A 23,471-nucleotide genomic window follows, 5' to 3' on the forward strand; every position below is an offset into this window, starting at 1 on the left:
TGGTAAACAAAAGAAAATCTCTCTCTGTATTTCCCTAATTTCACCAGTGGTTTTCTCTCATCTTGTCTGGGAATTGAAGCCAGAAGAGTTTTATAGCATTTTTATTTCATTTGCACATAAAAGCATTCAGTTTCCTTGTGTCTAAAGAGGGCTGAGTTATTGTCCTGGTAAAACATGCCAAGGTAGGAATGTCATAAGTGAGTGTCTTAAGGTTTCTGTGGGGTGGAATGGGGAATGCACCACCACAAGGATGCAGTATATATTAAATTTAAATCAAAATGCAGTCTTAAAAGTAGTTCTGGAGTTTGGAGGATACTTTTTAAAATAAAACCAAACATATTGATTTGCCGTCCTGAAACACTGATGTTCCCTTAATACAGGAGAAATAGCAGCATCATAAAGTGTAAAATTGATGTAGGGTAGTGATGCTGTATGTGAATTAAGGTAGAACTTGATGTTACGTTGGCTTGAATTTACACAGTGGTTTGTGGTAGTGCCTGTCATGCAGAAGAAGCTTTTCTTGGTAGGCTGAGTTGGGACAGCAGTGCAGCCTGTCTGAGCTGCACTCCTGCATGGCAAGGTGCCTCTCCTTATCCCTGGGGATGGGTCAGAGGCTCAGGATTTGTAGGACAGCTGTCCTTCAGGTTTGTTATCCCTGGGGATGGAGTGGGTTGTGGGATACACACTTCACATGCACGCTGCTGGGAGTGAGCAGAAAATGCAGTTTGTAGTTTAACCAGTTTTGAGAGCGTGATTGTGTTTGTTTAATTGATTTTGTGTACATTGCTCATAACTTGTTTTTAAGATGCAGGCTCTGTAGGTACTTTTGGATCCATGAGCAGGCGGGTGCAGCACACTGTGCCTGAGAGCAGTCACTCAAGCTCAGCATCAACTTAGGTGTTTTTGTACTTGCTGGAAACTGATCTTTTGCCTGATTGATCTGTGTTTGTGTGCACATGAATAATTCATAGAGATATATGCGTTTGGATGTACACACACACATCCTGGTGTGTGCTGAACAGAAAACATACTGGCCAGTAGGTACCCAGAGGCAGAGCAGTCCTTTATTCAGTTTATTTTCCCAAAGCGTTGTTGTAGACCAGATATATTTTCCTACTCTTGTACATGCTATAAAATAATATTTTTCAAGATGGGGAAAATATCAAGTTACTTCCATTCTGTGCTTTTACAAAAATCACTTGAGAAATTAACATTCTTGTGTATCAGGTTACAGGCGTCCGAGTTCAGGAGGGGCGAGCGTGCAAGGGGAAGCAGGATGTGAGCTTGGAACAAAGGCAGCCTCGTGTTTGGGGGGGTAAAGAGGGCTGGTACTGCTTTGTGGTGGATCCCTTGTGGGTGTTAACATAGGGATGGATGCTGGTGGTGAGCAGTCTCTGCACTGTTTCCATACACACTGCCGTATCCATGTGCAATTCCGCCTGTGTGCATGGGTGTTGCTAACTCCGCTGTTGCCTTGCATGTGGTTTCCATTTGCCGCTCTTCAGGTCTTTTTCTGCAGCAGATTTCTGCAGGGTTTTGCTTTAACTTTGCTGCAGGCCGTGACCCTGCCTGGGCTCCTTTGGCAGCTCCAGAGGGGCTGTTCCTGCGGTGCCCCGAGCCGGGCCCTGCGGCTCCAGGAGCTGTGTGCGGTCCGGAGGTCCTCAAAGGGGGAAGCTGAAATGCAAACATGAGGCTGAATAATAAAATGATGTCACTGGCAGCCAATCCCGAGGGCTGATGTCACTCACACGCCTGGCAGCCCCCTCTCGCCACTTGTCCCTTCCTCACCACCGGGAATGCTCAAGCTCATTATTTCAGAGTTAAGTGCACATAAAACAATCCATCACTCCTGCACTTCGTGATTCCCAAGTTTCCAAAGACTGTACAGCTGGGTGGGACTCTTACAGGTCTTCCATGTAACACGTGACAAGCAGGAAAAGCGATTTTCTTTGGGTTTTTTTCTTTACAGCACTTGCTGTTCTGCCCTCTGTGTGCTGGGTAGGTTTCGTGTGTTTGCTACTTTGGATGTGTATTGTACACCATTCTTACTTCCATATTTATTTGGTGTTATACATTTTATATTAGCAAATCCCACAGAAAAGCTGTAAATTACTCATGTTTCTGTTTCCTCCTATCCACTCAGCAGAGGCTGTGTTGAGCATCTTGGTGGCTCAAGCTGTTGGAGGCTGTAAGAGTTGTTTATTATTTCTGAGCGAAATTTAATAGGTTTTCAAACCAGAGAGCTGAGGCACCCTTTCTGATTTCAAAACAATGACTGTATCTACAGTTTGAGGTAGATGTAAAATAAATAAATTATTTTACTCTGAGGTCATTGTTGATGCCAGGAAAGAAAGATATGAGCAAACAGATCTAGAACAAAAAACTAGTTTTGGAGGATAGACAAAGTCCTCTATTATGATTTGTAGTATTTCCTCTTTTTATTTTATTTTTATATTTTTGTCCAGAAGCATAATGGTAAAGAAGCAAGGAAATTTATAAGTTTTTTACATAGTTTTATCTGTATTTGGGATAAGAAGTAGTGTCAGAGGGCACTGATGGTTTTGTCTTTTCATGGATAGATAATCTTTTCCATTCCAGGTACTGGAATTTCTTCCCCGTTGTAGCCTACACTAGATTTCCCATGACATGTACAAGAGATGTTTGATCAACTTCAAGGACAGCCATTGACTCAATTTGGGATGCCTGAAACTATTGCTGGAAAAAGAGCCAAGCAGGGGGCTTGGGCAAGGTGCTGTTGAGTGTGTTTGGGATCCCTTCTGTGGGGCAGGAGAGGATAGAAAGAGCTGTGATCTCTATAAATTGAGAATGGTCAGATTAAAGCAGGTGATTCCTCCTGACCTGGGGCTCCTCAGTTGGAGCTGCTGCAGGCAGGGAGTGAAGCAGAGGAGCAGCCTGAGTGTCCTGTACAAACTGTTCAGATCATAACCCAAATTAAAGGTTTTTGTTTTCACAGTGAGTTATAAAAGTGATTTAATGTTTTGTAATTGTTTTCTTGGAGGGAAAAAAATGAAATTTATGTGAGCTTCAGTTAAAGATGTAGCTACTGTAATTCATCTCTGAAGGAGCTCAAATACTTTTTAAATGCATGCAGCAGTCTAAGATAGCTGTATTATTGAGAAACCACACTGGAGCTATAAATCAAAAGGCATCTCTGAATTTATTTTCTTCATTGCCAGGTGTATGGAGAGCTGTACCATTAGGCCAACAGGAGAAAAGATTTAAGATTTCAGTTCTTCTCACAGTTTTATTCTTTTCTTGTAAAGATTCTTGCTGTAATGACAAGCATTGACATAAAAAAAAGATGCTTTAGAAAATAATTAAAATTACATGACGCATTTAAGTTCATCTTGGGTGGTTTAGCAGCATTGATGTTGAGCTTAGGAAGATGTTTCCCATATTTTACAGCCTATCAATGTGTTCCAAAACAGCAGAAGGGACTGTAAAATATTCCAGCTGATGGATGCCTGTTGGTGTGGGTTCTTGTACGTGCACAGAGATAACAGGGTGTGGATTCCATGAGAAAGGAATGAGCCAAGGGCACGTGCAGAGTTTCACATGAGATCAGCAAAGGAAGATGCTCTGAGAGGAGCCATCACCACTGTGCTGTTCACACATTTCCTGTGCTCGTGGAAAACTTGGATTGGTGCTTCAGGGCTTCTGTCACAGGGGAGGTGAAGCCCAAACTGATCCTTGTCCCCTTTAAACAGGGAAGTTACAGCTTTCTGTACTGGACAGCCACTTGTTATAGGGCATTGTTGAAAACCAGAAACTAATTCTTTTTTTCAATCACAATTTATAGGACATCTTTCATAAGTGGTTTCCTAGAGGAGCATTTGTTAGTTGAAAGCAAAACCAGTAAAACTTAAGTGCTTCCATTAATAGCCTGTTTAATTCTGGAAAAGTCTTACCTAGCTGAGTTGAAAACTGATGACTAGACATAAGGATCCTTTTCCTAGCTGCAGCTGGCACTCACATTATTTCCTGATGCATTAAAATGGTAAATTTTGCATTGTAACAAAAGCTGAAGATGTTTGTGGGGCTGAGTTTGCCAGCAGAATGACCATAGAATAGGTTATTTGGTAAAGTGTGGTGTAAAACTGCAGCAGCCTGTGTGGCCCAAGCACAATCAGTAAGTGTGGGTGTATCCTTGCTCCCTCTGCAGCAGTAAACAGGGCACAGTTGGGATTGTTTATGGTAATAGGAATAACAACCTTTTCTCTGAAGTAAACCTGGTAGAATGCTGAACCTTTACCAAACCTATTGAGGTGCTTTAATACAGTTTTACTTTTCTAAGGTGGATTTGAGCTGTGTGAATTAGGAAGTGCATCAGCAGTGCTCTAAATCTGCATTAAGTTCTAGGTTGGCCTTTTGGGTTCCATGTCAGGAATTTCTGAACTGTTGCTGATGTGTTGGATTTGTACTTGCTTGATGGCCTGGTTCTTCTCTAGTAGTTCAATGCAGTGATTTGTGAAGATTTCCCACTGTAGCACCAGGGCTGAGGGGTGTTGTGATAACTCAGCTTGTAGTGGTGATGACTCCAGTTCTGTCAGATGGCTTGGGACATTCTTCCCTCTCCACCCTCTACACTTCCCCAAGAGCAGCCCCTTCTTTGCCAGGAGGGTGCTTTGACAGAACTGAGGTAGTGGTGAGATTTTTCTCCTCTTAAGACCCAGACTGGCATTTAAGAGGCTGAATAAAGGAGCTGGGAGTTGAACTGTAGGCAGTTGGCTAGAAATGCTGGCTGGCACTAATGGAGGAGTTAAATCATACAGCTTTCCTTTCCATCAGAGCCTTCTATTGCATGAGCTTTAATTTTACGTCAGTTATCTGACCAAAGCTGCGTGCTGAGGTTGGACTCACTTTGAGTAAGCTGATACCAAGTTTAAATTGATAGACAGAGCTACCCAGAGGGCTTGGATCTGTTTGTGCTTTTTGTTCACTCCTTCCTCTTTCCTGCCTCCCTGTTGTTGGTGGCTGAAGTGGCATCCCTGGAGATATCTCCATGGAGCTGCTCCACCCAAGCTATTTTACCTGAGTGCTGCAGGATGGCTCAGTCTCCTTGGATTCCAAACATTTGGAAAGAATAGTGAGCAAGATCCTGTTGCACTTTGGGATTTGTGCCTGTAGAGGGATGATGGCTGCTGTAATTCACTTGGTTTCTCTAGGAAGTAGACTGAAGAATATTGGAGTGATTTTGTCCCAAGAGAGCATTGTCCTAGTTTACTCCAGGCTGTTTTGGAACATTCTGTGGCTTTTAAACCTTGTAACATGTACCAGTTATAACCCAAAAAGGGGGTGGCTGTATTGGCATTAGTCTATTGGAAATTTTTTCCTGGATATGATCAAGCTGGAGACCAAAACCATTTCAAATGGACAAGAAATGACATCAGGCCATTTACGATGTTAGCATGGCTTGATGAAGCTCAGTGTTGATACTCTGTTTTCACCACCCTTTTTGGTGGAAAAATAGGTGTCTCCTGTTTTCATAGAAGCTTTTGGTGATTTTGCACTGTTGAGACTTTTAGCTATTTCATTTCTGACTGCACTTTCAGGGGAAAACAGTTACATCTGATACCCTTCTTCCACCTCGAATCTTCAATGAATGAATCTTCGAATCACTAAGACTAACAAAGTACTGTAGAAAACCATTTAGCTAGAGTAAAAGTTTATGGAAGCAGCTTTTTAATGAACTAAAAAAGCCAGTGAGTGATCTGTACTCAGGATTTCCTAATGCCTTTATACATGGGCCTTCATCAGCATGATCTGCCCTGCAATGATGGATTCTCACTCTGGGATGTGAATTCTGGTTACTTTTTGGCATTGGAGCCTGTTGATTGTGGAGTAAAATATGCTTTTATAAACTCAAATGAGGGTGTAGAATCTTATGGCTAGTTGTGGATTGGAGAGATTTGTTGTTTTGCAGAACTGTCCTGTTGTACAGCTTTTAGTAGCAGTACACAGGATGCAGTGGGGCATCAGGAGAGTTTCTTGAATTAGAGATAAATTGTAGAATCTGGCTTCCATGTTAGAGGTGCTCACAATGTCCACTCATGAGTCCACCTTGTTTATGCAAATCTACCATGAAAATTTTAAATTCTCTAGTGGTCACATGGTGCAGGAGTTTTTTTATTTGGAAATAATAACTTCAGATTTCCCTGAGATGTCACATGCTGTGCCTTAGCTTAAACAGAATCTTTTAGATCTAATTGTGAACTGTTGAGGAAAACAAGTTATTAATGGGAACACAAAAAGGTAACACTAGTGTAGTGAGCAGTGGAGGTGGAATGTCTCTCTGGAGAGAAATGCAGCATCTCAAGGTAGAAAAACATTTTTTTTAAAGAAGGCACTATTTCAAAGGCTGAGGGTTTTTGAAAACAATTTGGTGCCAAAAGCTTAACCTGTTTTTCATAAACACGGTTGCTGGTTGGAGCCAAAACAAACAATTAAGGTCCTTAAATGAACCGAAGTGAGGAATCATAGCTGCCCTAGTAGACTGCTGAAAATTGTAAAGTGTGGCTGCATGTGAGTCAGGGAGGGCAGTCAGGAGCAGGGCAAGGGCTGGGTTTCCTGGTCACTTCTTCCTTGGTGCTGCTTTTCTTGGAGATGTACAGGAAAGATGTGAGTGAGGAATGGAGCTGGTTGTGCCCTAGCCTGGAAACCAAGGTGGCTTTAACTTAACAGAAGAGCAAGGCCAGGACAGATTGTGGGGCAAGTCAGTCAAAGGTACTCCTGTGCTGAGTATTTTTGTTATTATCCTTGCTGTCTCTCCTTTTTGCCTCCTGCAGCATCTCCTGCTGAAGGTTTCATTTACATAGCACAGTACCTGTGTCAGCTCAGCCTCTGCCTGGCTGGGCTGGCACCCACTGGGCTTTGCTGGGAAATTCCCCCCTTCCCACGGCTTTTGGAGCTGAGCAGCTCTGCTGGGATGGATCTGAGGGGCTGAGGGAACTTGTGCATGTGCAGGGGCAGCAGGACAGGCAGGAGGAGCTGGATGTGTCTTCACTCTGGGCACACAGTGGCTGCAAGAAGCAATCACAACATGTTATTTTCAGCAGTTTTAAAAGCAACCCTCCCATACCACCTTCCAGAATATTATTATTATTACTATTACGGATTTTGTGGAATGGGTGCAGAGCATTGGGAAGGCTCTGGCATCTATGGTGATCTTGGGCAAGGCTGTCTATACTTGTGCTTTGTTTTTCTTTTTTAAACTGCCTTTATAAAGATCTGCAGAAATCCTTGTATTCTACTTGACTGTAGAATTGCAGATACTGGTTGAGAGATGGACTCCAAATGGTCTCAGCTGTCCAAAAAAACTGGCATTTCTGGAGAGATACCATTGTTAACCATCATAGCAATTTAATGTAATCTGTTTTTTGAACTTTTCTGCTTGGGAATCTATTCCGGAAAGCAGAGGGCTGAATTATAAGCAAGATCACTTTCTCGTGGACAAATATTCTATTTTGGGAGGCACTGTGTAGTGGCAGCATTTCACTTCACCTGTGTGTTCCCTCCCTGGCAGGTTAAGAGAAGCTGGCAGGGAGGGTTAAGCTCTAGAAAGCTCTAAGAATGCAGTCTTCTCATATGTTCCTTTATAATCACAACTGTGGAAAGGACAGGCAGAGGTGAGGATTATTCAAAACCATAAAATGAAATGGAGTTTGAAGTTCATTTTAAATTTACCTACATAAACAAACCACAGGTGGTACATTTTTGTTCCTCCTTTTAACTGTGGCTGTGATAGGAGTGTCAAACGTGCATTATTTACGAGCTGTTGTAGATACTGGACTTCTGCATGACATCCTCACCTCATAAATGCCTTCATGGAGAAAGAATAGCTGGGGTGTCTCATTTTCTAGTCCAACTCCACAGCCATACCCTGGTTATCTGAGGGACTGTGGGGCAGCCTTTGGCAGCCTGGAGATTTTTCCCAAGTGAACTTGCAGGAAGTACTGAGAGAGAGATCAGCTGGATGTGTGCTCAGTTCACTATAAACAAAATATTTGTCCTTAAGCATAAACCAGAAAGGAAATGAAGCAAAGAGATGTTAGTAATCCTCCTTAAGGACTGTAAGTAACGATGTCAGTATTAATTCTTTGAAAAAAAAAATCATCTCTGCCTGTTAAAATGCTTTGCTGGTGAATGCAGAGTTTTTTCAAAGGCAAGAGAATTCCTGTCTCCTACAGAGATACTTGCTGGTTGTTAGAATAGCACGGCTCTTGCATTTTTAATGTTTCCTCAAATTTAGGAGCTAAGTCACAGCTTCAGGAGCTACATGTCACTGGAGAAATTGCTTGAAGAGAGCAGGTAGAGGACTCTGGGATGGTGGAACAGGGACAATCTTAAACAGGATTTGAGCAGTGCTGGCCAAGAGCTGCACACTGCCAATGCCTGGCTCCTGCTGAGCAAGACTAAGGAATTCTGGCCTGATCCTAGAGGTTCCCTGAACTGGAGGTGGGCATGGTCCTGGTGAGCTGTGTTAAAACTCAAACCTTGAATTTACTCATTAGAACCTGGAGCCTTGGACTGAGACTTGAGCTAAGGTGGGAACTCTGCTCACACACTTCTAGTGTTGGGTTTTTCTGTGTGCATATTCTTACCAAACATCAGCAAGATTTTTCTTATTGAAACCAATAAGAACTCAAATCTGCTTTTGTAAATGTTCCCTGTTGCAATAGCCAAGTGATGGAACCTTTTTTAATAGTTTCAGTGAGGAGAAGTCGAATGTCAGAACTCTGGAAAACAGTGATTTAGTAAAGTACTTATAACTGAAGGAGAATAAACCTTGATTAGTGGAGATACATCTCAAATACTTAAAGGCACTTGGACAGAGCTTTTAACTAGCTGTTGCATGAGTAAATACTGTGTAGGCAGAAGTGAAATTAATATCAATGTGAATTACATGTTAGGCATCTTCTGCAGTGCAGAATCACAAAATATCCTGTTTCTTCTCTTGTCATCCCAAACCAACAGATGTTGCCCTGGTTGCAGGGGTAGAGTCCTGTGAGGAACAGAGGGATATTGGGTAGAGCACAAGCAAATTCTTTAAATACTTGAGAACTTTTTTGGAAAGCAGCTTTGAATCTTTGTTATTGCTTTGTTGCTGAAATAAATGTTAGGCTCCTTAGCAGGCAGAAACAAATCATGAGCCTAATGCTGGACTTTGTGCAGCCATGGCTGTAGTAGGTGGGGATTCTTTTCCCTCTCCAAAGCAAGGGTTTCTCTCTTTGTTTTTGGCTTTTGGCACACATTACCAAAATATTTGCAGTGCAGTAACATGTATTTTTTCATCTGAAAAGTGGGAAATAAAACATATTTGTTCCTATGTGTAAATACTCTTTCCCCACAAAAAACAATGTTTGCTTTGTAAATCCAGCCTGCTTCTCCCCTCTGAGTGTGAATTCCTGTGTGCTCTGTTTTGGAGAGCAGGCACATGCTCTTCCAGGTTATCACTGAAATAAAGGGGGCTCACAGCTCTCCCCTGCACGTCTGTGGGAATAGGTGAGACTCCCTAAAGGAAGGACCCTTTAAAGTGGTGGTTAAAGTGACCTTCTTAGGAAATGCCATTCGTGCCAGAGCACATAACCTTCCTCCCCATCTCTTCCCCTGCATAGGAGGGGTTGTGGGATACAAAGCAGCCTGGGAAAGGGAATGCACATTCTTCTGTACAAAGGAAGCTCAGAACCTCATGGTATATACATAGGTCTCTCTGTCTTCCCCCTTAAAAATGTTTTTCTTTACCCTGTAATCAGAGAAATTTTTCCTTATTAATTTTGCTTTGGGTGGAGAGAAAAGGGACAGATCTATTGTTGGGCTGGAAGCTGCAGCCGGGGGCGACAATTGGGCCATTGTTGGGCTGTAATTCTAGTCCGGGGGCTCCGAGGGGAGGTGCAAGGAGCAAGAGGAATATGCACAAACACCAGTATTAACTCTGTAATGAACTCCTGTTGTTTACCTGAGCCAGGACAGCCAGAGGTTGGGTTTTGTTTTTCCTGAAGGCTGATGAAACATAGTGTTATTACCACTGGTGATGCTGCTCTCCTGTGAGCATCTGGGAGAGGGGGAAGAAAGGAACTTTTTTCCCCTCCAGCTGAGGACATGCAGTTATTTTTCTAAAGCCCAAATCAAAACTGTTAGTTGAAGGCAGAAACAGGCCTCAGGAAATGCTGTTTCTTCTGGCAGCCAGAGACAAAGATCCTTGTTCTTTAGACCAGCCTTTGTATAGTTAAGAACAATAATAATTTTTTTAAAATGTCTGATAAAGAACAAGTACTTATTATCATAATGTGTTAACAGAGCTATAATTAAGATTGTTCTTGTCACTTTTTTTAATATTCCATCTTCCTTTGGGAGTTCTTAATTGTTGAAAAAAATTAGTGTGTATTTACATTTGTCAAAAAGAGATTTGGGGACCAAATGTTTTAGAGCAGCACTGTTTGCTTTTCTGGCTCTTACCATGAATACCAGAGAGAGACACTGAGAAAGGAATGAAAAGATCCTGGGGATTAACTCAGGTGTTGCTCAGGCTCCATTCAGAAGAGGAAGCAGCCACTTCACCCTGGCTTTTAAAGACTTACTGCCTTCCTGATGTTTCTGATCTCCCCAAATATCCTGGGATGGCTTTGGCATCACTCCCCCCACTCCATCCTTCCCAAGGATGTACTCTCAAAGCATTTACACCACCAAACTGGAATATGGACTTCTGTTTTGAAAGAGAGAGGCTCCTTCTGAGATTAGATAACCTTTTATTATTTTGATTACAGCTAGAAACGTTCATCCTTCTTGTTTTTTTTAAATTTTATTACACTGTATTGATCTGGAGTGCTGCCTGCTTCTGCTGCTCCCCTGGACTTGGATCCCTTGATGGCAAAATCTCATGTGCTCTAATGAAGACTTGTATATTCAGTTTTCATTAAAAGTGATTTCATCCTCAGTGAGACATGGGATTTTGATGCTGTTTTCACCTGTGGCCCTGCCAGCTGACAGTGCTGGGCAGGGAGGGACCTGCAGGTACCTGAGCTTTGTTCACAGTCAGCTTTGACAGCTGGCTGCCTGCCACAAGCAGGGAAGGTTGTCATTAATGCTCTTAATTTTTATGAGCGTTTGAGATTTAAAATGTTTACTCCATGTTGTCGGTTGTAGAGCCTTTGTATTTAAAATAAATAATCTTGTTTTAAATTAGTGTTTCCTGGAGGAAGCTATCTGGCTATTGTAAAGTGCTCTGTCAACAGAGCTGCATCCTCATATCAGCACAAGAGGAAGGATCTCATGTTGATACACAGAGCTGACACAGAAAAAATTCCCATGGACGGGGCTTTCTGCTTCCTACTTTTTTTGGACAGATGGGGTCTTTGTTTTTGATTAAACATTAATCAAAAATCAATTTATGACTCCATGTAAGTGGTATTAGATAAGTCTCCGTTTATCCACAGTAAATAGAAACATTGTTCAGACATGAGCAAACAACAGTCCTGGTTTGGTCTGAGTTTCAAAGTAGATGGGGATAGAAAATTGTAATTAAAATTGCAGATTTCATAATTGAATGTGTTCTTTTTTAATGAGAACATTTAGTTTAACTGTAGCAGGGTAAAAAAACATAATTGAACTAAACATCTGAATGTTTTGCAAAAGAACATGAAAATAGGATTTGGGAGAACTTTCAGTAGAAAAAGGTATTCTTACAGATAAAGAGGAGGTGAGGTGTAACCTTAAGGGTATTGGACAGTTTGGGCAACCCCTAAAATTTTGGGGTCTGTGCACTCTGATTTCTGCTTCAAAAGCAGAATTAATTTCTGTACATTAACAGAATCTCTGGGTAGCAGAAGGAATGTGGAGGAGCAGTCCAGTTATTAGTAGGAATTAAATGTGGGTTTAAGCATTTTACTTGCAATTACTCTGACAGTAACTGGTTTTTAATTCTGTTTTTTTTCTTCAGGCTGAAATACTGAAGACAAGTCTTTGTTTTCATGCATGTGTGAATAGTTCTGGGTCTTTGTCATGCTGCTTTGTGCCTTTTCTAGTTTTCTTCCCTTCTCTAGTTTTCTTCCCTCCTTCCTGATGTTGCAGTCTGATGTTTCAGAGTTGCAGTCTCTATTTGAGATGTGAGCAACCTGCACTTTTACAATGTTAGAATTATTTTTTTTTTTTTTTAAGTATTTCAACAAAGTATCTGCAATTCAAAGTCCTCCCTGGGGTGGATTTTGGTGAGATCACCCCTCTGGGTCCCAAAGGGAGGATGCAACTGTGGGAAGGATGAGGAGAGGTGTTCTGGGGGGCCTCGGCGCTGCAGCTTCCTGTTATGCGACAGAGAATGCTGGATGGAGCATTTGTTGTGCATGAATGATGTAGTAGTTGGAAAAACTTTTTGGCCAGCTTTGACATGTTCTGTTTGTTAGTTTTGTTTGCACCCAGAGTGCAGGGAAGAAGATTGAATTAAGCTTCAGCATCCTCTCAGTTATTGGGCCAAATGCCACTACTTTTGCTGCCAATGCAGCCTACAGAAGATGTGTAGGCATGGAGAGTGTGGGAGTTTCAGAATACACAGCATCTTTTAATTGACACGGGATTTGTAAAGTGCAGCTTGTATAACTGGTGATACCTAATCTCCCTTGTCCCTTCCAAGAGGCACGTTGATGATCCATATGCTTGATGGAGGTGTTGCTTTGTCTACGGGAGATAAGGGCTGCTGAAGTTGATCAGAGATGTCTTGCCTCTGATTTGCCTGCAGGCATGCAAATCTAAGCCATAAATTCTGAATATTCTCTTGCCTAAATGATGATTTTAATTTTTAAAAGACGTTTTTCTCTTGCAAAGGGAGGCTTTCTCCCCCTTTAAAAGAGGAGACAGGAGGTGTGGGGATGAGGGAGGGAGCTGCACTGTTTGGTGTGGGGTGCATAATGAAAGGTTACACCTCAATCAGGTGCTGGGTGTTGCTGGCAACCAGGTGGATGCAGGAAACACTGCTTTGCAGGTATTTTGTTACTTGCTATAATGTCACTCCTCCTGAGTGACTCGGCATGTCTCACCTTGCCTGATCCCCAGGAATTGTCATCCTGCTCTCCCAAGGCTCCTAGTGGAGGAACCTGTTAGGACAGTGGCTTTGGCTTTTGGGAATGGGAGGTGAGAGCTCATGGAGAACGTGCTGTGGGGACTCAGGAGAGTGTCTCTGGGAAACAGGAGATACCTGAATCATGGAGTCATTTAGGCTGGAAAAGAGCTGGAAGGTTGTTGAATCCAACCATACACAGAAAACTGCCAAGTCGAGCAAAAGTCAGGCTTAAGCAGCTGAAAGTGAGTTTTCACAGAATGTGTGTCCAGCAGAGCAGAGGAAACTGGGAGAGGGAAGAAAGGAGAATGATCCATAAATATTTTATTATTAGGTATAGAAACAAGGTGTGCTGACATCTGTTTTTCTTTCCCAGTGCAGCTGTTGCTGTGTAGTGTCTGTGGAATAGCTTCAGCCTTCCTGGTGGCACTGTCCTTCTTAAAAATCAAATCAAGCACACACAAAAACCCCCACAACACAGAGGAAGTGCAAACTCTGCTAAGCCTACCGACAGTAAGCTAGCTGCTGTTGTGTTATTAAGAGTGCTTTTCACTGGAGCCTCTGCATTGCAGGCTCAGATTCCCTGCTCTGGGGGGTTTGGGGCATCCACTGTGGTCAGTGTGGGAGCCTTGGGCTTTGTTGGTCAAGGTCCTGAAGTTGCTTCCTGATTTAAAGCATGGGTAAAACAATGAGATTTAATGTAGGTTCTTCATAGTCTTCAAGTCAGTCCAGGGTTTTCTTGTCATCACTACATCAGGAATTTAATGGGAGACATGAAAGTGGGTACTGGGTGGATTGTGGCTGCTGCTTACTTTGCAGATGCTTTTACAGCAGGTCTTTTGTCCCTCCTCTTAAGCCCTTCTGTTTTGAATCTCAGCACCCTGACAATCCCCATGTCTCTATTTTCTGCTGTGTATTTGGACAAAAGAATCAGTAGTGAGGAGCTGGGTACACATCTGAGAGCGTTTTCTCCCTCCCTGCACCACTCCCTCGTTTTGGTTTTTTTTTTTTTTTTTTTAATGCACAGATTTTGAGTGTTGTCAAAGGGTTCAGTCTGGATATTCTCTGTTTTGAAAAGATGGAAACAAAATGTCAATGATGTTTCATGTAAATTTGTGTTTTAGTGTTTATTGATGTGTGATATCTAGGCAGTGGTAGTAGGGATGTCTGCATACAGCTGTGTAAAAACTAGGGATTGCTATGTTCTAGAAGAGTAAATTGAGGCCAGATTTGTGCTCTGTGTTGCCATTGTCTGTGAGTTTTCTGATTAGTGTAGTTGTACAGTGATAACAAGAAAGACAACTTTTCACTGTGAGCTGTTTTTTAGATTTACTTCAGTTTTTATTTACTGCTGTTGCACTTTCCTTTTTTCCCCCAACGTTTCCTACAATGCAGGTTGCTTTTAGAACACGATGCCGAGACCGTCCTGTCTAAAATACTCCAAATGTTTTCAGAGCAGGCTGGTTCCAACCCCAACACACACAACTCTGTGCCTCCCAAAAATAGTCACCTGAAGGGAAAGACAGAGGCTGAAACGGAGCTGCTGAGCCTCAGCCTGCCCTGGGCTGTGCTCGCATTCCTCCAGCAGGGCCTGGGCCTCTTCTGAAAGCAACCTTTCAGCTCATGGAGCTGCATTGTGTAAACATCTTCAGCAATAATTTATTCTCTTGAAAGAGGCCAAACTAATCCCCCTGTCCTGGTTGGAGCTGTCTTAGATGTTACTCTGAGCGGCACATTTTCTGTCTTGCAACAAGCGTGACATCACTCGACTATAGCAACAGAATGTGGTCAAATAGCATTTTTAACAAATTTTAAAATCCTCCCCTGTGGGGTGGATTTATTGGGAATGTTCTTCCTTCATCTGTATGTTATCAAGCTAAATACCAAGCCTTGGTTTTGCTGGAATGTTTCTGTATGTATAGAGAAACCCATGTCTGATTTGAGTGCATTGATATTTCCCTCCCCATGTTGTTTTCTCTCTTGGTGAAAAAAAGTAAATGTTTGTAAAAGGGGGAGAAATATCTTTATAAAATCTACCTGGATAGAAAAGTCAAATTATTTTCTGAATTTCAGAGCATAAGTGAACACAGTTTCTCGTAAACAAACTCATAAAATACTCTGGAGAAACATATGACTTTGATTTAAATTTTCTTTTTTTTTTTTTCTTATAGGAACAGCATTCTTAACTTTTGCCTTACATTTTGTTTTTTTTTTTTTAGCACAGCCTGAGAAGCTCCATGTTGTTTTTGTCCTATAATAGCACTCGCTCCAGCAAAGGACATGGCATCTTTGGGGTTTACCTCTGTCTCCAGCCCCTGGGAGGTTGTTTACTACTTTCAGCCTGGAATAACAGGCCAGTCCCAGGGATCCTCCCTGGAGAGCAGGATTATTGGCATCTGCCAAAATACCACCTCTGTGCTGGGCCGGGCGGCGGGATGCTGCGCTCCCGTGGGATGCTGCGGTGGGATGCAGGATGCTGCAGGGCTGCGGGGCAGACACAGCCCCCGGCGCTGTGAGCTCAGCCCGTGGCTCCTCTCAGGCCGGGAGGGAAACAGTGAGACCCTTTTCAAGAGCGAGGTGTGTTGCAGCCTATATTTGGATGCTGCGCCTCTTCTAAATTTGGGTTTCTCCTCATTAATACAGGAGCTGTTTAATCGCCCTGTAGGGAAAAACATGGGGTTGCTGCAGGGTGGGTTATTCTGGGGGTTTTTTTCCACCCTTGATGAAAGGCCGAGGTCTGTGTGGAGGGCTGGAGGCGAGGGAAGGTGGAGGAAGGGGCGGAGGGGAGGGTCCGCTGCTCTGAGCTCCTTTGTGTGCCAGCACCGCGCTCGGCGCCCGCCGGCTGGGGAGGGGGCAGCGCTGGGGCAGCCCCTCCTCGTTATCCTGCTGATGGGGACACTGCGGGGACAGGGCCAGGCTGGCTCTGCCACCGGCTGATGGCCTTTCCATCTCCCTTTCCCAGGCACAGGCAGCGTTCTGCCGGGAGGGAGGTGCCGTCCCCGTCTCGGGGGAGCGTGGAGAAGGAAGCGTGGCAGCGTCGCGTTAAAATAAGCGGATTTGTAGCTTTTGCCGTGACCCGAGGCAGGTTTCCCCCATTGCGGCAGCACGAAGAGCTGGCAGTGGGCGTGATGCAGGAGCAGGGGACGGGAATTGCTCGTGGCGGGGCTGCTGGCGGGCGTGGAGTGGAGCCGTGCGTGGGAAGGGGCGGCCGAGGCAGCCGGGCTGTCGCTGTGTGTGTCACTCCGTGTGTCACTCTGTGCTGTCACATGGCCTGCTGCTGGCCCTGGCAGACCTTCCCTGGGGTGCTGGAGGTGTTTGTGACCCAGCTGTGTGTGAGCTGTGTTAGAGGGATGTGCACAGCAGCGGGTCCCGTTTGGCTGTGGGTCTGCCTGTCGGGGGTTTGCTCTGCTGGCCCCGGCTGCTGCTCACATCCAGCACTGGTTTGCAGTGACCGGCAGAGCCTCCCCACCCGTGTGCTTGATGATCCTCGCTAATTCCAGGCGTGGCAGCATCCCCAAGAGTGCCTGCATCCTGCCCTTACTTAGGGACATCACTTACTGATGGCCTTAGCATTGCTGTATTAACACTTGGACTCTTAGATATCTTTTCCAACATAACTCTTTAGGTACCTCTGTGCAGGTCCTGGTGAAGTAAAGTTTCAGAGCACGTGTTTATAAATACAAAGGAAAGAGATTTGGGCCCCCACAAAATGCGTAAAAGTACAAGTCCATCAGGTTGTTGCAATAAAAGCATAAAGGACTTCGGGTACTAAGCTTAAAAGTCCAGACAACCCAAGGAAATACAACAAAATTGAATTAGTTGCAGAAATTAATTCGTTTTTTCTAACTCCTGCTATTAATCATTTAAATGACCTGGGATGGAAATTACAATTATAATAGTTACTTTTTGCTGTATTTCAGGGTACTCTGCACTCCAATAATTTGACCTAGTTTATTGGTGGTTTAATTCCACTCTCTCATTTTGAGCACTTTATTCTTGTTACCAGCTTCGTCAAGCCTTCTAAATATTTTACTGTCTGCTCCATTCCAGGGTCAAATGGAACAAGCATTAACTTCTGGCTAGAGAAAAACTGCGTTGAAAACCAATGCTAGTGAAATCCCTTAATGGAGCAGATGCATCTGACCTGAAAAATTTCATGTATGCTCCAAAATTTACTTCTCCCCCCTGCTCCTTCTCCAAGAGTATCTATTAAAAGATTTTTCTGCTGCAAAAATCCCTTGCCCATATCCTTAGATGATTCCAGTTTCCAAACCCCACAGTTAACCACCTTTCTATACGTATTTACTCAAGTAAAGGCTTTTTTTCTGTGCTTCACGCTTCTACTAGTCTTCTGTAGTGAAGATTAACTTCACAACTGCGTTTTGGTTTTCAAAAAACAATGTTTGCCTTTTGTGAAACTTGTATGGAGTTCCTGCTGGAATTATTTGTTCGTTCTGAATTTCATCATGTTGCAGAAATGATACACATGCTCCAGGGGAAGCAGCAGATACCAGAGGCAACGTGTGTATAGAGACATCTTGCTTTGTTGTGATAGCTCTCCTTTCTGGGACAACTGTACTTAACTATATTTTTAAATTAAATTCATATAATGGGCAGTGCAAGGTGGCAATTTACCAGTGGCTTTTGAAATATGTTTTTCTGTGAGGAGTGAAATGTGTGGCTTAGAGCAGCAAGAAGGGTATGAAGAGTTTCTTCACGTGTTTGTTGAGGAGCAAACCTGACAGGTCCTTAGATAGAAGATGAAGAATTACGTTAGTGTTTATCCCTTTGACTTGTCCTCTGGTGTATTTGGTAGCAGATCTCTTCAAATATGTGGAGTACTGGGGATCTGATAAAATCCTGCTAAGGAATTAGGCCCAATTTGTAACAAGTTAAGCGTAGCAATTAATATTTCTATAGAGTGAATTTTGCTAGCAGTATTATATCACTGAGGTTAATCTGCTGACTTCCCAAGCTCTCTTCTGATTAAAGAATACAGGCATGTAATTTCTTATTTCATCAGAAAAATGTTTTTCTTGTGCTGTATGGTGCCTGTATGTAAAGTATCACATTTCTGCAGTGATTGTGAAGAGGCACAGTGTTATTCTGTGGTCATACTTCTGGCTTTCAAAATCATCAGCAAAAATTTTGCAGAAAATAATTTGTCCAATTATCTGTTGTGCAGAAATAGAGCATTTCCACTTCAGGTAACCATCCTAATTACCATGGCTTCTAAACCAAAATTTTTACTTTTGAGAAGTCACAATGGAGTGCTGCTTTGAAAAAAAGTTTAAATGAAAGTTTAAATATGTTTTCTTCTTTGTCTTATTGAACCATGTGGGCTGATGAGCTTCCTGTTCCCTTGAGAGCTCAGCAGCCCTGGGTTTTTGTGTGAGCTTGGGAACGAGTCCCTTTACCTGTGCAGGCTCCAGGCTGTGACCTGCATCTTCGGGTTTGTTGTTTCTTCACTGTGCCAGGAAGGGGAAAAGCCACATCATGCCCCAGCTGAGGTTTGCTCCTAGCTGCTGAGACAGCCCAAGTGAAGCAAATGCAAACTTTGAGAGTACTGGAGTAGCTGCTTCGTGTGTCTCTTTGGGTTTTGTGGCCCCGAGCAGGAGGTCACAGGACCTGATGCTGCTGCATCACTCACAGGGACCTGGGCTGCCTAGGTGATTTCAAAAACAAAGCCAAGCACTTGAAGTCCATCACCTCAAGATCAGCTCTGAAAGGTGTTCAGATAAATTATTATTCAGTGCATTTAGAATAAGAGTGCATCTAGATCCCATGGGATTTGCTACCTGGATCTTCAGATTGATGGGATGTCGGTTCAGTGAAAGAAACAACCACCAAGGGGTGATGGATGGGGGATGGCCTTCGCAGCAAATCACAATAGGGTGGGAAATGAGGGGTGGATGTGAATGACTGATAAGTAGGATTTATTGTAAGGAGCTTAAAAATAAGGGAATAATCCGAGAGCAGCTACAACACGCAGGAATTCGGGATGTCTCACTTGTGGCTGTGCTGAAATCTCTATTGCAGCTCTTCTTTTTATATCCTTTGTCCTTTGAAATACTTTGCTGTTAGGGTTGGGCTCTTATTTATTTATTTCTTCCGCTCGGCAGCTGCAGTGCTCAGACTGGGAGATGCTCACAATGCGCTGCCTGCTGCCAAGAAAGGAGGTATTTGCATTCATTTTCACTTTCTTATTCTCAATACAGAAAACAAATACCCCCCCCACCCCGGTCCTACTGAGTCCTTCCTCCCCTAAATTGTAAATACATCTGCAGATACATGATTTGGGGGATTTAGAGGGGGTGTGGTACCATCCACTGGTTTACCAGGCAGGTAATAGGAGTGTCTGTATTCAGTGAACAAAGAAGTCTTACAGTAATCCAGAATAGCCATATTAAAAACAAAAAGGCATAAAAAATATCAGTAATAGATTTCATAGCAGTTATTTAACAGATTTGAAGCCTGATACTTTATTCACATTACTTTTTCTGAATTATTTTCTTTTTTTCTCGAAATTCCAAGTTGTTCATACTGATCCTGTCAGGAGTAGTGTGTGCTCAAAAGAAGAAAATTGACAATGATGAAAGGAGATATTTATTTGAAGTTGTGAGCAGTGCAGCTCTTGAGGTGCAGAGCTGGGTGTTGGAGTGACTCCCATATGGACTGGGGGCGTTCAGGATACGAGTGGGAGGCTGTGCCGTGCCTCTCGCTGCCAGTCTTACGAGTGGAAACAAATGGGATCCTAACCTTTCTGAACATGGAGCTTGGGATGTGCTGACTGCATTATCAAGGCAGCAGTTTAACTAAAGGGACATCATTTAGGGGCGGAGGCTCAGAGAAGCCCAAAGATTGAAACTCCAGATTTTTATATCGTGATATATTGACTGAAACAGATATAAAAAATAATCCCGTTGCCACGACATTTGTTTTTGTGTGTCTGCTCAGGTTTTAACAAGCCCCTCGTTATGATTCAGAGCACAGCATAGAAATCCACTGTGCCATCTTTTTTTAATGCATTCAGTGATCTATAATGTGTTTCTTTTGTGGTGAAACCCCACAGCCTCAGCATGAAGAACGTACATGTGTATTTGTTTAATTCAACATGTTTTCATCTCTCAGTACTGGAAATAGGACATTTTAGTTCTTCAGTCACCACTGCAGCAAACCAGTGCATTGTGTGCAGTTCATGCTTGGTTTTTCTTTTCCATCTGAAACATCAGTGTGAAAAATCAGAGGGCTAAAGGGAAAAAACCTATCTGCTGCTGGTACTTGTTTAGAAATATCAAATAACCTCCAGTGTGGGGTTCTTATCTCGCTGTCTTTGTGGTGAGAGTGGTAGAGAAAAGGCACGTGAAAGCCTGTGACAGTGTAGCCTGTAGCAGCTTTGCATTGATTCAGATGTTCCATTCAGAGCAGAGATTTGATACACAATAATGAAATCAAACGGCTTAAAATCATCTTCTATTGATTTTTATGAAGAGCAATCTATACCTGCAGAATCAGACTGAGGTTATGATAAGCTCTGCCTTTAAATTTTCCTTTGTTTTGTGATGTGAGCTTTTAAAAGAGCTTTTCCCCCTGCTCTTTGAATGGCTGCTGCTCCTGCTTCCCTTTGAGTTTGAAGCCTGGAGTCAAGAGCTGCAGGCACGGGATGCGTGTGCCGGGCTGGGAAGGGATGTTTCAGTGGAGCTGGGTTGGGAGGGGATGTTTCAGTGGAGCCGGGTTGGGAGGGGATGTTTCAGTGGAGCTGGACTGGGAGGGCATGTTTCAGTGGAGCTGGGTGCATGTGCAGGGTTGGAGGGGATATTTCTGCTGTCACTGCCCGTGGAGCAGCCCTGTGGGCAGTGGCTCATGATGCTGCTCCAGCCTCACAAACATCCCAAACCATCAGAAACATCCCAAGCCCGTTATCCCGGCTGCGTTTCCCCGCCGAGCTGCAGCTGCCTTGAATGTTTCAGAATCAGTGGTGAATGAAACAGCACAAAGCTTTTTTTTTATTATTATTTTTCCTCATTCCTTCTTTTCCTCTTTATGTTTTTTCTTTGGTCTCTTTTCAGTTGTGGCATTTAGGATGCACAAAGAGTCATTGAACCTGTAAGCAGCCTCTCTAATGCAGGTGTTTGCAGTGCAGCCTCATCTTCTTTGTAGACAGAAATACACCAACACCACTTACTGTCATGTGAGAGGCTGTAGAGGTGCAGATAAAATAATGATTATACTTGAGGATTTAAAAATTTTGTTCTATGCATTTTTTTCCTATTTAAGTATAATTTTATTAAAAATGGATTTCTCTGGCATGTAATTACTTAGACACACCGTGTACTCGGTGGAAGCCACAGTGCTCTGGAATGTGACATTATTCTTTGGACTGGTCTGCTGAGCCTTGATTTGGAATGATTAGACTTCAAAAGCATTTAGCTCTAAATGTGATTGTAGCTCAATTATTGAGTCTTTTGATTGACAGTGTGCATGTTATAAATGAGTAGGATGCTGTCCATGAAACAATATAGGCTGCAGAACTTTGCTAAGAAAATAACTTGGATCATGCGATTAGACTTAGAGCTGCTGAACATTTTTTAATTGTGACCTTCATCCTTAGATATAGGGGCTCAGCTGCAATTTGTTGGATGCATGTCAAGACTGTTGCTTTATCAAGCTGGTTTAAATCAATAAAAACTAGATTCACACGTGCATCAACTTTGTAGCTTCTGGTTTTTGATGGGGTTCTCAGTAGGCTGTAGGGATGTTTGGGGTGTACCAGGTTCATGAGGATCATGTTTTTAATGCTTTATAGGTAATAGCTCCTGAGGTTGCATTTTTAGTAGTCTGGATAAGAGCGAGGCTTGAGGAGTAATTTAAGAGCTCAAGGAAGAGCCTGCAGAGTGTGCAAGCTCCTGAAGGATAATTTAGGCCAACAGGGGAGCAGGGGAAAAGCTGATGTAGGGTGGGAGATAGCAGAGTGAACAGGATGCTGTGTTCATCTGTCCAGGGACAGGAAAGATGGGAGCCAAGCTGTGCACTGCCATGCAGGTGAGGTGAGATCTGAGGGAATGAGAAGCTGGCCAAAGGGGCTTGTGGCCTTGTAGAGTTTCCTTTAAGTGTAACTTGGCAGATTTCAAACTGCATTTAAAAAGATTTTGGTTTCCACAGACATTGCTATTAAGTTATTTGTTCTGAGCCTACTTGGTTTTTGTTACCCATTGCACCAACAGCCACAAAATGCTCTTTAAATTGTCTTTTCTCAAAGACAGCATTCAGGAACACATTGACCTGGTAATGTCATTTTCTAAATGATAATTTTTGAGGAAGGCACATTTGTTAATCTTTAAAAAGGCAGTTTGGAGCAATCTCCCAGGTTCAGATGCAGATGGTTTGGACTGTGTCCCAAGCTGTGCAGCTGTGGGCAGCTCATGGAGACTCCAGGTCCCATCTTTGTGCTCTGAGTGAAATGCTGTCCCATCCCCCTGTTAAATCCAGCTGTGACTGCAGGGTACTGGGGCTGGTGGTGGCTGAGAAAATCCAGTTGTGATTGACATTGGTTGTGCAGTAGAGGTTCCATCAGACAGGCAGTCAAGTGAGGACCAGAGATAATAAAAATATGGGAGTTTTATGTGGCTGGAAGTGGCTGAGCTCTGTCCGTGTGTGTCCCTCAATGGGAGAAGTCACCATCTCTTTCCAGTTAGCAAGAAAAGAGTTAGATTAACTTTTATCTAGTGACAAATTTGGCAGTGTTATGTTTTAAAAAAAAATATTGGCATGAAGTTAATTCAAAGACACTTAATGATGTAAGCGTGTAAACTTTCCCAGGTGGCACCATCTGCATATGCCATTAAAAAACCCAGAACGACAAAACAAAGAAAACAATGTGTTTTAAAAAGTGAAATTAATTTGTAAAGCCATTTGGCTTATTAATTAGCAAACCTTCAAAAATCAAAAAAGTCCTTGAGTTAAAATATATCTAAGCTAGAAACCTTTGGAGAAGATACCTTGCACACATTTCTTAAAAGAATCCCAAGATTCTGCTTTACATTCTTTACCCTCCTGTAGTTTATAATGAGCCTTTCAGCTGAATTTTACTGTTGAGTGACGTGGTGCTGACTTGTCTGGATCAAATAAGTCCTGTGAGGAGCAGCTCAGAGAGCTGGGGGTGTTCAGCCTGGATAAAAGGAGGCTCAGGAGTGGCCTCTACACCCCCCTGGCACGAGGGAGTTGGGCTCTTGTCTCAGCAGAAAAGAGAAATGGCATCAAGCTGTGCCAGGAGAAGTTCAGGTTGGACATCTGAAAGAATTTCTTCTCTGGGAGAATGGTCAGGATTGGAAGGGGCTGCCCAAGGAGGTGGTGGAGTCCCTGTGCCTGGTGGTGTTCCAGAAATGACTGGACATGGCACTCAGTG

The 23,471-nt window shown here is 43.1% G+C and overlaps 1 protein-coding gene across 4 annotated transcripts in view; it reads left to right on the top strand.

Annotated features, from left to right (window-relative positions):
• IGF1R (insulin like growth factor 1 receptor) overlaps positions 1-23,471 on the top strand; it is a 172,338-nt gene that overhangs the window by 90,717 nt on the left and 58,150 nt on the right. The gene's annotated exons all lie outside the window — the stretch shown is intronic.

The sequence above is a fragment of the Erithacus rubecula genome (assembly GCF_903797595.1).
Source record: "Erithacus rubecula genome assembly, chromosome: 14".
NCBI classification, from domain to species: domain Eukaryota; kingdom Metazoa; phylum Chordata; class Aves; order Passeriformes; family Muscicapidae; genus Erithacus; species Erithacus rubecula.